This window comes from Zea mays, chromosome 2 (assembly GCF_902167145.1).
Source record: "Zea mays cultivar B73 chromosome 2, Zm-B73-REFERENCE-NAM-5.0, whole genome shotgun sequence".
Taxonomy (NCBI): Eukaryota; Viridiplantae; Streptophyta; class Magnoliopsida; order Poales; family Poaceae; genus Zea; species Zea mays.
The window spans coordinates 7707438-7720943 of record NC_050097.1 but is presented as its reverse complement, the minus strand read 5'-3'; positions in this window follow the sequence as shown (position 1 = coordinate 7720943).

Below are 13506 nucleotides of genomic sequence, written 5' to 3'. Positions count from 1 at the left end.
TTGTTGAACAACTTAAGTTTTTCTAAATATAAAAGTTGTTAATAATTAATAAGGGCACAACATATTAAAAGATGGCATTCATCCGATTTCGTTTGACATGCTTTGACATTCAGTTTTCACAAGTTTCCACTGATTTCTAACTCATTGATAAACCAGTTTTCGTGGGTCTATAACTCTCTAACCAATGCTCGAATCACCTCAAGTTCTGTACACGATTTGTAGAGTATACATCAATGAACAAATCTTTTGCAGTGATCTAGGTCCGATTCCAAACAGAAAAGGACGAAAACTGCCGCCCAATGCTGGCACTATCACACCTGTCACCTGCTGGTGCAGCCTGCCATGTCCAGAGTTTGGCTCTATAAATGGCAGCACCAGTCCCTCTCCCTTTCTCCCCCACGCCATCTCTCTGCTCAGCCTCGCTTCCGTGGGCGCTAGCAGTGGAAGCTCCCAAGCGCAGAGCCCTTCTTCCCCAAGGCGCGGACGCCATTTCTCCCATGGCCGAGCTCACCACCTGCCAGGACAAGTCGGACTCCTCTGCTCCTCCATGGCTGTGAGCTCGACGTCCCCTTCTTCCTCCTCTGATGGGCAGCTCGCCTCCTCTCTGCTCCTTCCAGCTCTAAGCTATGGGTACCGCCATGTCCTTCTCCAACCCGCAGCCGGCTGCCTCTCCCAAGTAGTGGTCGACGACCCCTGCTCCATCCCTCCAACCCCCTGCTGTGCTCTACTTAAGGAGGAAGAAGAAGACCCCCTGGTGCCTATGACAAGTGGGTCCGAGGCGAGATGTGAGTACACAAAATCACAGATTTTTGTGTTATGTTCTAAAATTCATATCTTGAGTTTGGTAGCTCCAAAAATCACGAAATTTGTTTTGTTGGCTTTCTTATGAAATGATCTAACTATTAGATCTATAGGTTGACATGTTTTAGTGGAAAAGTTTTTCTGTAGAAATTCATATTTAAAAACTGGTATAGAGAATAAATAAACTTGATTCTCTCCATAATTTTATTTATAGAAATAAAAAATGATGAAACCTATTTTGTTAGTCAGCTGTTGTCATACTCCATCTAGGAAAAATATAAAACTTACAGGTTGTTCACTGTTTTCTTGGTGTGTTAATTAAAACATGTTAAATAGGAAAAGGATGATTGTTTTGATTGTTATTTTTGGATCTGTAGCTCTATTGCTTCAAATGGATTGAAATTTTTACAGTAGACCCTCTGTGTAATGCTTAGTGACTGGTAAAAATTTCATGAATTGTGGTACATGTATGATTAAGTTAGTGATTTAACTTGTTTAATACATCTTAAGTAGTTTTAAATGGTTTATAGATAATATATGGATATAAAAATGGAAAATGATGTTCCACTGTCCTTGTATGATATTATAGTAGCCTAAGAAAATTTAATATGGTCATGCATCCACAGAAACTAATTAATTTTAGAATTAATTTGCTCTCACAAGCTTTATTGCATTAACAATTTGTTATTTTTGTATTAAATAAAATATAAAACCTGGGTATGTGAAATTTATACATTGGTCATTATTTGTTATTACCTATACCTCATAAAAATTCTAGCCCCAAATTAGATAGTTTCATATGGTGCTAAAATGACACACATTTTATAATTAAAAGGAGAATTAGAGACAAATTAGAAATAAACAAAAGCGCACATGTTTCTTGAAATGATTAAGTGTCTTGATATAAAGTGAAACTTGATAACTAAGTCACAATGACTTAAACTTGAGAATTTATGGCACTATCCCTCCATGATTTTGTTTGGTGCTTGAGTTAAGTGCTATTATGACCGCAACCTGAATTTCCTGCGTGTTCAGTTTTAGTTGTGCGATTAATCTAGTTAAGTAAAGTATGTTTTCTGTAGATATGTGCTATATAAAAGTTATAGTTCACTTGTGTATCTAGTTTGTCCTAAAAATGCATGAGCTAAGAATTGATGGTTTAAAAGCTATACTTTTCACAAGTTCAGTAACTAAATCTGTCCAATTTCTAAACAGATTTCAGAGATTGCAATGGTTGATTAATTTAATATTGAAATAAGTTATTGGTGGTCAAAAGAAAGTTGTAGATAACTTTATTATCTTCCTTGTGTTAAAATTTTACAGCCATAAGTCTGATCGTTTAGGAGTTATGCTTTTCACAAATTCAGTAACTGAATCTGCCCAAATTCTATACAGATTTCAGAAACTGCATTGTTTGCCTAATTTAATGTTACAATCTGTTCATGGTCGTTATAAGAAAGTTGTAGATGATTTTCTTATCTTGCTTGTGTTAAAATGTTATGACCATAGGCCTGACATATTAGGAGTTATGAATTTTACAAACTGGTTACTGTATTCTGTCCACTGATAGAACAGATTTCGAAAACTGAATTGTTTGATTCTGTTCAGCATAGAATCAATTCTTGGTGATTATAAAAGTATGTAGTGCTTTTGCCAAGCTTTCCAAAAAGTCTTAGATCACTCTTTTTGGTGATCTGAAGAATAAGTTAGGGATGTTTAAAGTCTGAAGACTGAATCTGTCCAATTCTAGACAGCAAAGCCTTCTAGTGTCTTTTGTCCTTAGTTAATTATTGAATCACCTTGAGATGTTTATAAATGATATGTAGACAATTTTATTACCTTTACAGAAAGTCTAGGATCACTTTGTTTAGATGTCTGAACCTATAGTTGTGAATTTTTGAAGTCGCAAGTCTGAATCTGTCCAACCTGGACATACCTCTTATTTTTGGCACAGTTCGACTTTGCTAAGAGTCTAGTCATATTGAGACAATAATACTAAAGTTGTAGAGCGTTTCCTAAGCTTTCCAAAAAGTATTTGTTCACTATTTTTGGATAAATATTTGAAGAGTTATGACTGAAACAAGCAACTGCTGTGCTGCTGTCCTAATTTTATTATGTTTGGTGGATTGCTCTACTCTGTGGTGTATTTCTTGAGTCGACTGTTTCCTCGTTTTGAGTTTGGTTGAACACGCAGTAATGATAAGATAACTAATATAATTGAGCCTAAATATATAGGTAACTAGTATACGTCTCACTAAGTTAGTGAACCAAATTAGTGAGAGTCTAATAAGTGTTTGCCTAGTGAATAATTTTAAAGCCCAATTAAGTGTCTAGTTCCTTTTCAACTAAGTCTATCTATATATAAGTTGTAGCGAACTTGTGTACTTAACTAATTTAATGTTAGGTAACTAATGGACGATTAAGTGAACGTGGTAAACACTTGTGCTCATGCTTGTGTGATCATGTTTGTATTGGTTAAGTAAAGTAAGTGTCGTCATCTTTCCAGTGGTAGCGACTATGTATGCCCGATGACGTGTAGATAACTAATGCTAACGCGTGGTGGTTTACGGTGTCTTCTAAATTAATGTTAGTTCGCTACTATTTCTTTGTATATCTTGTGGTATTTTTCATCATATTCATACATATGCATCTTGCATCTTATTTAGGACCGAGAGAGGATGATCGTGCAAGTGATGTGGTGCCAACCACAAGGTGCAGTCGGTGGACGACCCAAAGAAGGATGGACTTAACCAGTGGATGCTCGCCAAGCGAGTACACCTCACCCAGCAAACACTACCTAAGTGTTAAATTAAAGGCAAGCCCCCGTTTTATGCATAACTGTTTATATATGCTATTTTACTACACTTAACGTTTGTAGGCTTGTACCGTGCACTTAAGTGTAGGAGTTGCCTGAAACCCTAGTTGCATGAACTCAGGATTCCTTTTGAGATGGATACTAGTATGCTAGGTCGAGTAGCTGCTATGCTAAATCAGGATCTCGGTAGAAGTCGAGTGATTTTTCTAGCACTCGCGCGAGGTCAGGAATTGGTTGTATCCATTTTTTATAACAGAATGATGATGGTCTATGGACACGGATCCATGGGGATGCGTTGTCTAGACAAAATTGGAATAAGGATTAACGTGCGGATACCTGTGTCAAGCGTTTGAGTGTACTAAACACATGTCGGGAAAAATGGTAACCGGTAAACCTAGTACCTGAGTGAAGCCGGGCGCGGACTTTATCCCTCACGCGACCTGAGACTGGGTCTCCCATTCTAGATATGGTGGGTACAAGTGCGGCCACTGCACGGCGGCGGTCGGGGTCAGTGGAGCATTGTATGCCAAGGCGGTGAGGCCTGGCCGCGAACGGGGAATCGATGGGGACGGTTGACGTGTGTGGGGACGGAGTGCGCTGATATGTCGTGTGTTTAGGTTTACCTTGCAAGGATAAAACTCGATTCGAATCATCTGCTTCTCGCAGCTAATGAGACTGCTTGATTCATTGTACTGCATTGAGTAATAAGTGGAAATGAGGTGACTGGCAAAAAGATGTTGATTGATAAAATGTTTGATACCATGTATGAATAGCTAGGTACACATCTAGTTAAAAGGATCATACTAAAACTTGAAAAGCTAAAACTTGATTTTAGACTCAGCTAGTGCTTTTGGCAAACCAAACCCCTCAGCCAAACAACTGCATGTCTAGAGGTAGAGGAGTAGACTCCTCACACCGGGTAAGTCTAGTTGAGTATTAGTATACTCAGCCTTGCTTGTGGCATAATTTTTGCAGGTACCTCCTTGATTTGGTTGATGGTGTGACTTGGCCTCCATCCCTACCATCGGGATAGACGGTCGAGTGGGTTACTGCTTCCGCAGGAGAGGACCAGGAGGAGTAGCGTGGCCAGGCTTCGCCATGATACTCGGTTTTCTCCGTTAGTTATTTCCGCTGCACAAAAAACTATTGTTACTGCTTTTGAAACTCCGATAATGTAATCACTATTAATACTTCTTAAATTTGTGGTATTATGCTTTATTGTATTTCTCTGTGCCTCACCTTCGAGTGAGCTAGTGGTATTCGACCCTGGTAAGTGGCTTTATCGGACTAGATCCGAGGGACTGACGGGTTATTCCGGTTTAAGTGTGTTGCTGCCCTTACGGGCGTGACTTGGGCACTTAAGCGGGAATAATTCGGGCGGTTCCGCCACAGCGGCGAATATGAAGGGGTGCACTACCGCGGGGCGGTGGCATGCTCCTTGTGCGACGGTTCGTATTCTTCGCACTCGAAGACCAGCGCGCCAGCTGTATGACTTGTGGGACCGGGCCCCCGTGTCATAGGATGGATACCCCGGTGTGCATCGGGGGAGACTTCTTGCGACGTTTCGAGGCGGGAGCGGGGGAGTCTGCCTCTAAAGAGGGGTTCATCCCTTGAGTAGCAGCCATGCCTTACTTCTCTCCCACTCGCGGTGCCCTTTCGCCTTCGAGCTCTCTACGTCCCTTTGCCTTCAAGGTTTCTGCTTTGTGTCGCCATAGTTTACCATGGCCTTGTAAGTTCATCTCGAGCATGCCAAGACTGAGTGGGTGCTCGACATGGTGTGCTGCCTACTTGGATGGGATGCGCCGGCGTTCGGCGGAAGGATTTGCGCCGTCACCCTCCACCCCTGTGAACTTGCCGCTGGAGAGTTCGTGCCTTTTGTCCTCCTCAGCGGGTTGGTGCTGTCAGTCTTGTCTTTCCTCTATTGGAGGTGCGTGGCCTTGTGGGAGCGGCGCTCTTCCACCGGTGCTTGGCTTCAAGGATGTTCATCAGCCTCGCGGTGGTGGAGAGCGAGCTGAGCCGCAGCTCCGCCTCCCACATGGGCTGGTGACCTGCCTCTTCCTCCAACATTCAAAGGAAAAGGATGATCACCAGCCTTGCGAAGGAGGCGAACTTCGGCTACGCGGTCCCGGCCAGACCTCAAGCACCGCCTGCTGCCGTGCTCCCAGCTCCATGGTTTGGATGGTCTTGTCCTCACCCCCGTAGGAGGGCGGGGGCCTCTTCGCCATGGCACGCACACTGAGGTGGTCACCATCGCTGGGGAGGCTGCCCGGCGCAGAGGTGGTTGCCGCCGCTAGCAAGTCGTTGGTGCAGAGGTGGTCACCTCCGCTGGCGAGCCGCTTGTAGCAGAGGTGGTCGCCGCCGCTGGCGAGCCGTCGGTGTAGAGGTGGTCGCCGCCGCTGGTGAGCCGCTCGGAGCTAGCTACCCACGCGACCCTACTGGTGTGGAGGTAGTTCATACCTGTAGAGTAGAGATGGAGCTAGGACTCCGCTTGAAGGCAGATGTAATACTTTTGCTTTTGTAAGGTACTTTTGAGTACTATTTATCAAGCAGTATTAGCACTTATCTGTGTACCACTTGTCCCTGTTGTGTGTGGTGTAACCGATTCCTCCTTGGTACCTGGCCCCCCTGGGATGTAGGCTTGATTTGTCGAGGCTACAGACCAGCATACCTAAGAAAGAGTTGGCAATGGCCCCCAGGAGGTAGCCTCGACTGGGACCTGGGCCTGCACACAACTTCAGCTAGGGAGCATTAGTAGTACACCCGCAGGACCCGCCATCTGACACTAGCCATCCTTTGATACATGCTCGGGACCCGCAGGGTCTAGTCTGGGAAGCCAAATTGTGCGTCTGGACCCCCTGAACGGTGGTTCTAGATACTAGGACACCCATCACAGAGTGGTGGAGCGTGTAGGCCCACGGTACGGGACCAGGCTGAGCTGCTACACGGCTCCGGACCACCCCAGGAGACAAGTGTCCATTCTCTAGTTTCGGCCCCCAGGTTGCCGGACCCACAGGACTTATAGCTCCAAGTACTAGGGTACCCGTCACGAAGTGGTGGAGTGTGCAGGCTTTCGGGTACGGGACCAGGCTAAGCAGCCACACAGGCTCCGGACCACCCCATGGAACATGCTCCCGTTCTTTAGAACCGCCCCCAGGCTGTCTGGCCCTCCTGCTTTCGCAGAGAGGTCCTAAACTGCAAGCATGGTTGTTCAATTCGGATGTCATCATGTCTGATGGGATGGGAACTGCTTGGGTGGGTTAGATAAAATAACATCCGGAAAACTGCAAGGTAAGACCATGGAGCAGTAGGATAAAACTATCATAGAGGCACATCTGAGGAGGTAAATCTTTTCTTTATAACCTGTCATGCATGGGTGCAGACCAACAGGCCGGGCTTATGAGGGCGGACCTCACCGGGCTGGCGTACATGTACGCGTTACCTAGTTACAAAAGGGAGAAAAATTCGACCCCTCAGACTTGCTCCTATGGATAGAACTTACAGAGATGCTCCAGTGGTCAGGAAGAGGTACTCCTTCAGTCGTGGCAAGATAGTCACCCCTGGGTCGGCGTATTCCTGTCACCTTGAAGGGTCCTTCCTAGCTGGGGGAGAGTTGTGGAGCCCTTCTTGGTTTGGTACTTGCCGTAGGACTAGGTCCCGACCCAGGGTTCCCATCTGCGTTTGATGACGGAGTCCTCGTCCTCGTGCTGTAGCCATTTCTGCATGAACTTGTCAGAAGCCTGGACCCGTGGGGAGTCCAGAAGGGTTTTCGGGGGAAGGCAGGCTTTGGCCCCGTAGACCAGGGAGTACGGGGTCCCTCCAGGGGTCCATCTAGTTGTCGCCACCGGAGTAGGAGTCTCCGGCGAAGACATCCTTCAGGTCCCCCTCGGGTGACTGATACCCGAGGTCCCGTTCAGCCGTGGCCACCTCGCCGTCGTCAACCCTTTCCTTGCCAGGTCGGCGACGAGGTGGACCTCGCGCCGCTCGCTGACGCGTTTCGCGAGGTTGATGAGCTCGCGACACTCCGCGGCGCTGTGGCGACCGTTGAGGTGCACAGGGCATGAGCCACTGTTACCCCTCTGCGGCCGTGGGCGTTTGTTGCGATCGCCCTAGCCCCACTACTACAGCACACCTCTGTACAGGCGGTCTGGTTCGCCACTACACAGGCGGTTCCAGGAACCGCTTGTGGTGCACCGCCTGTGATGTAAAACAACATCACAGGCGGTCAATCAAAAACCGTCTGTGAAAAACACAGATTACAGGCGGTCCAGTTCAACGGAACCGCCTGTGGTAGACACACATCACAGGCGGTCCAGTTCAAAGGAACCGACTGCATACACTATAAATCACAGACGGTTTTCATTATACAGATTCATATATACAGAATTTTCAAACAGGTATAATACACATAATTTTCAAACAGGTATAAACAGATTCATATATACAGATTATACACAGATTCACACAGATTGCATAATACACAGATTGTACACAGATTCATCCACATACACAGATTTACACATATTACAAGTTCCATAACAGGTATAATACACAGATTACAAGTTCCATAACAGGGATAATACACAGATTCATCCACATATCAAGTTCCATCGTCATACACAGAATTATACAACTAAACATCTCAAAGTTCCATAGACAACTAAACATCTAAAGTTCCTAACTAAAGACCTAAACACTGTGTGATATTGTGTACAAACTTAGTTCTGGGAATTTTTTGCAAATTTCCATTTACATTGTAGAATAGCCCTTGTTGATGAAGAACTTCACGGCGCATAAAGTAAAGCAAGTCTCTTACAACCTTAGCAACGCCGACGGAAACCATCTCTTTCTAACCATTCAACATTGATCTTGGATTTAGGAACCTGCAATGAAAGCAAAAAGCAATCGGTGCTAAGAGTAATGTGATGAGCAACAATATAACATAAAAATTGCAACATAGACAATGATAGCGAACTTACATCCTCACGATTGACCATGTAATGGAAGGTGACACGACACCATTCGCATACATAATAACCGCACAGGACAGTACCCGGAGGTTGTTTGTCACCATATGGAAATAATGATATTGACAAATTAGGCTTGTCCTCTGGATGTTCGCCGCCAAGATCTTTCCAATAAAAACGGTATGCACTGCATATAAGAATAGCATTGTGAGATTAAGAATACATTTGTTAAGTTGTAATAAGTACAAGTGTGCAATAATAATCATACTTCTCTAAAATCTTCAAGAAGTCATTATACGTAGTCTTTTCCATTCTCAGTGAGTCGAAGACCACGACTTTACCATCCTTTGGCCAGATCATGATACAAATGTAGTGGTCACTATATAGACATAGACGAAAACACATGTTAATATCACGATTGCCATAATTTATAGTTCAAAATTAAACCATGTCGATAACTTACTTAAAGTGGTGCAGAGCTATTATTAAGTCCTTGCCATGTTGTACATGATTATACATGGCTCGTCCAATGTATGCCGCCATTACCTTCATTTTCTTTCTCTGATTCTGTTTGACGGCTTTCTCAAATTCAGCATCGTTCAAGTCTTTATATTCTTCTCCATGCCTCCGAGCAACTACTTTGTAGCGAGCTTGGGATATCATCAACGGGTCAAGAAACCCTGTCTTAAGTTGTTTCTTCTTATCATCCATGTATTGCATCCTACGTGTAATAGTGTTAATCGTTAGACTCTCGTTTATGTGTGCGTGTACAAAACTAACAAATATGAAAGTTTAGAGGTACTTACAAGCAAAAGAGGGTTAAGTAGTTGGTTTCCATCCTTTGTCGGTGGTACAACGACCAGAGATCGTCAAAGAATAAATGCCGCACAGGATCTATATTATCATTGCTCCAAAATGCATCTTCTGGCACAACAAATGTGAATTCCTCGAGTTTGTATTTGTTGCTAGTGTGATACCCGGTTTGCAAAGAAGAGAAGTTGGGGGTTGTTCTTTTTGTTTTTTTTCCTCATCCGGTTGTTGTTTTGGGGATTTGGGATTTTGTGGAAAACATTCACAACTAGGGCAGTAGAATTTATTTGGTTTGACGCTTGCGTTGCGGTCGGGAGCTGTCACGTGGGTTAGTTGGGCCGCAATTGGAGTTTCGGCCCATTAACCCTCTCAAACCCTAGCCGCCTCCCTCCTAACCCCCTCCCCCCATGTGCAGCCGCCCCCCCCCCCCCCACTTCTCTTCCCCCTTGGCCTCCGCCCCCCCTGCCCATCTCCTCCTCTCTCAATTCTTGCAGCCACCAAACCCTAGCCGCCCCCCCCCTCTCAATCCCCTCCTCCCAAGGTGCCAATCCTTGCCGCTCGGATCATCGTCGTCGTAGTGTGAGTCTTCAATCGTTTTGGTGGAGGGAAGAAGGGAGGAAGGAAAGGGGGAGAATCCAAGGTGATTTTTGTGTTCATCCCTTGTTCATTTGCGCTGCAATTTAATTGATTAGAGGTTACGTTTGCGATTGGGGTAGAGGGGGGCTGTCCAGAATTTTAGGTGGTGGGTGAACAGCAGTAGTCTAGCAGTTTCTGTGTTTTTTTCGTGAGGAATTAAGGGAAATCAGTTTGGGGATCATGTAGAACTTTTACTTACCTTTCCAACGAGTATTTATGCGCTCAATTTGGAGTTATAAATTGAAAGTTATCACCGTTTGAATCCGGGTATGTGGCTGTCCAAAAAAACAGATTTTTCAGGGGGATGAACAGCAGCAGTATTAGCAGTTTCTGGGAATTTTTCGTGGGTAATTAGTGTTAATCAGTATGAGAATCATGTAGGGCTTTATGTTATCTTTCCAACAAGTACTTATGCGTTCGATTCAGAGTTATAATTCAGGAGATATCGTTGTTTGAATCCGGTTATGTTGCTGTCAAAAAAACAGATTTTTCAGGTGGGTGAACAGCAGTGGTATTAGCAGTTTCTGGGAATTTTTCGTGGGTAATTAGTGTTAACCAGTATGGTAATCATGTAGGTATTTGTCTTATCTTTCCAATGAGTACTTATGCGCTTGATTTGGAATTATATTTTAAAAGATATCGCTGTTTGAATCTGGATATGTCGCTGTCCAAAAGACAAAGAAAAACAGATTACATGGTTCATCTTGTGGACTAATTAGATATTGGAATTTAATTATAAATTGTATACAAAACTTGTGGGGAATTTTATGTAGATGCCTCTGAAGTTTTTGTTTGTTACCACTGCTGTCATACTTTTAAAGTTATGAAATTATTAAGCAGCGCCGCTGCAGTTTGGTGGGTGTAGGGAGAGATGTAACCCGCGGCGGGGTTTGAGTTTGTGCGTAGGTGCGACATCGCTTATGAGCCTGATTATGTGAAATTGGTGTACTAAGTTGGGTGTCAAAAACAGGTGGTGGACTTCCGGATCGTACTTAGGGATTTGCCCGAACTTCCGGTAAAGGCAAGTAAATACAGTGGTGGTTGCTACCGTTTGGTTTGCATCCTATTCCCTGTCATTGAGTATGCATAAGTTTTAATTATGTTAATCATTGAATTCTATGATGAAGTTTATTTGTTTGGAAGTATTGATTCTCAATTGTCTAATATTGTGGATGATCATAATTTGGTAATGATATATGTGGTTGATTCCCATCTGGATGAAGTTGAAGTGTCTTTTTGAATCATGTTATATGAAGTGTTGTAGGCATGACATGCACATCGCATCATCCATCTTGCATTTTGAAGTTATGTCGTGATCTTATGGTCCGACCGTACCGGTACATTTTTAGCATCGTACGTTGCCCGAGGAGGGGTACGATGCGGCTTCATATCCTTAGAGGTATGAAGGCAGAAGTCATCCTTGCATTTGCAGACATTTGCACTCATGAGGAATATATGAAGTGTGACATTACTATGTTACTATTGTGGTTTCTACCTGCGAGGTGTGGTAACTAGGTGCGTTGTACGTTGTATACGTGCTGCACCTTCGTAATAAGAAGGTTGTGGAATTAAGTGGTGGTAAAACAATGTTCTTATGTGGTTAAACTGTTTGATATTATTTTACTTGCTGAGATGTGTCATCTCACTCTTGCATTACTCAATGCAGGTACTTGATACATGTTGGGAATGAGGGGAGTAGCAGCACGTCCACTTTCACTCTCACAATAACGCTGCCCAGGCGCAACCATGATTTAATTAGAAACTTATTGTCAATGGAAGTTTGTTTATTTTTTTATATGGTCGTGCGCACTGGTTAATTCAGTTCAGGTCGTATGTTTATCTTTCCTTGCTAGCCGAGTAATAATACTTAGTATGTTTTAGTCATGATATATGTTTATACTCCGTTGCTCCCTCTTTTATGCAATCTTGCAAAGGGGATGCTGCCGAAATTTTATATATGGACGTCGGAAGTGTAGTACAGTAGCATACCGGGTTGTTTGTGGAACCTGGAGTGTTACAGTTGGTATCAGAGGATAGGCTTTAGATTCTATGCAATTTGAAGATAAATTTGACACACTTGCACATATAGGAAGGGTATGGGTTCATATATCTTTCATATTAGTATTTTATTGTGTAGATGACTAGAATTTCCTTACTCCAAACCCCTTTATGGTTTGATGAGGTATGTCGTTAACGACGTAATGCTTGATATGAAATGTTACTTCTATTTAATATTGGTTTCTTGATGTGGTTGTTATTGAAATTATTATGCGAGTGAAGCTACTAATGTACTTGTTTTATATACATATCGTCATGATGTTTTTTGGGATGCAATGTTTACTAATCTCTGAGCTATTACCATCATATATTTCTATATGCTTGACTGTGGATGTTTTTTTCCCAAAAGGATTCTTGGGTTCTAGTACTTGTAGGACCGATTGTTTATTGAGCTTGTGTATAGAGGATCTAATCCGACTTGGTGTAGTGTGAAAACACTATACAATGAAGTTTTATGGTGTTGTTGAGTTGGATTGACTGTTGGGTTACAACCCAACTTATCAATGTAATATTTCCATGGGTGCAGTGCTTTACACCTCACCTTTTTTTTTGGCTAGTGTGGCTACTTGCCAACTTGATCTTAGAGTACAATAGGTTTGTCTCCATAGAGCAAAGGCAATGTTGTACTGTCTATGAAATCTTGAGACTAGAAGAACTCAAGTGAATTTGCAAGATGACGTGGGTAGATAAGTCCAACCATGTTTGCATGATAGGTTTTCTTATTGTGTGCAACCTTATCTTTAATAATAAATAGGGTGATTTCAAGTGGATTTTATGTCTATATTATAGTTGAAGAGGCATGCATGTTTTCCTTCTATGGTTTGTTTCTATAGCCAAAAAGGTTATGCATAATTTCTATTTGTTGGAGGCTAGTCATGCGGACGATATGGACAGCCCATTTTATATTGTTTTTAATCGCCGATGATACATGGTAGTTTTTTTTATATGATCAGTTCTCTATGCATGCTTGTGGAATTATTATTTGGACCGCTTTATCTTAAACAAAGTCAATGTTTAACTGAAAGTTGCTTATGTTTGTTAGTCATCTATCTCTATAATGATGTGGTTGTTACATTAGATGGAGATTTTTATTATATGAATGATGGTTTGATAGATCATGTATGTCTACTACTTTGAATTCATCCTATGACATCACTAGGTACAAATTGTTCAAGTGCAATAGTAGGAGGTATTGTTGTATGTGAGGTTAATCAAAGTAGTTGGGTTAGGTGGATTATCTTATTGAAGTCTAATTACTCCTGTTGAGCATAGTATCGTGTTATTATTTTAGTATTGAAAGTAATATTTATGAAGCTTTTGCATGAGTCTGTGTCAAGAAGTACATTAGTTTTTTCTTGTTGTTATCCCTCCATTGCTTTAGGAGTATTGCAAATTTTATCTCTTTTGAGAGGGGGAAAAGAT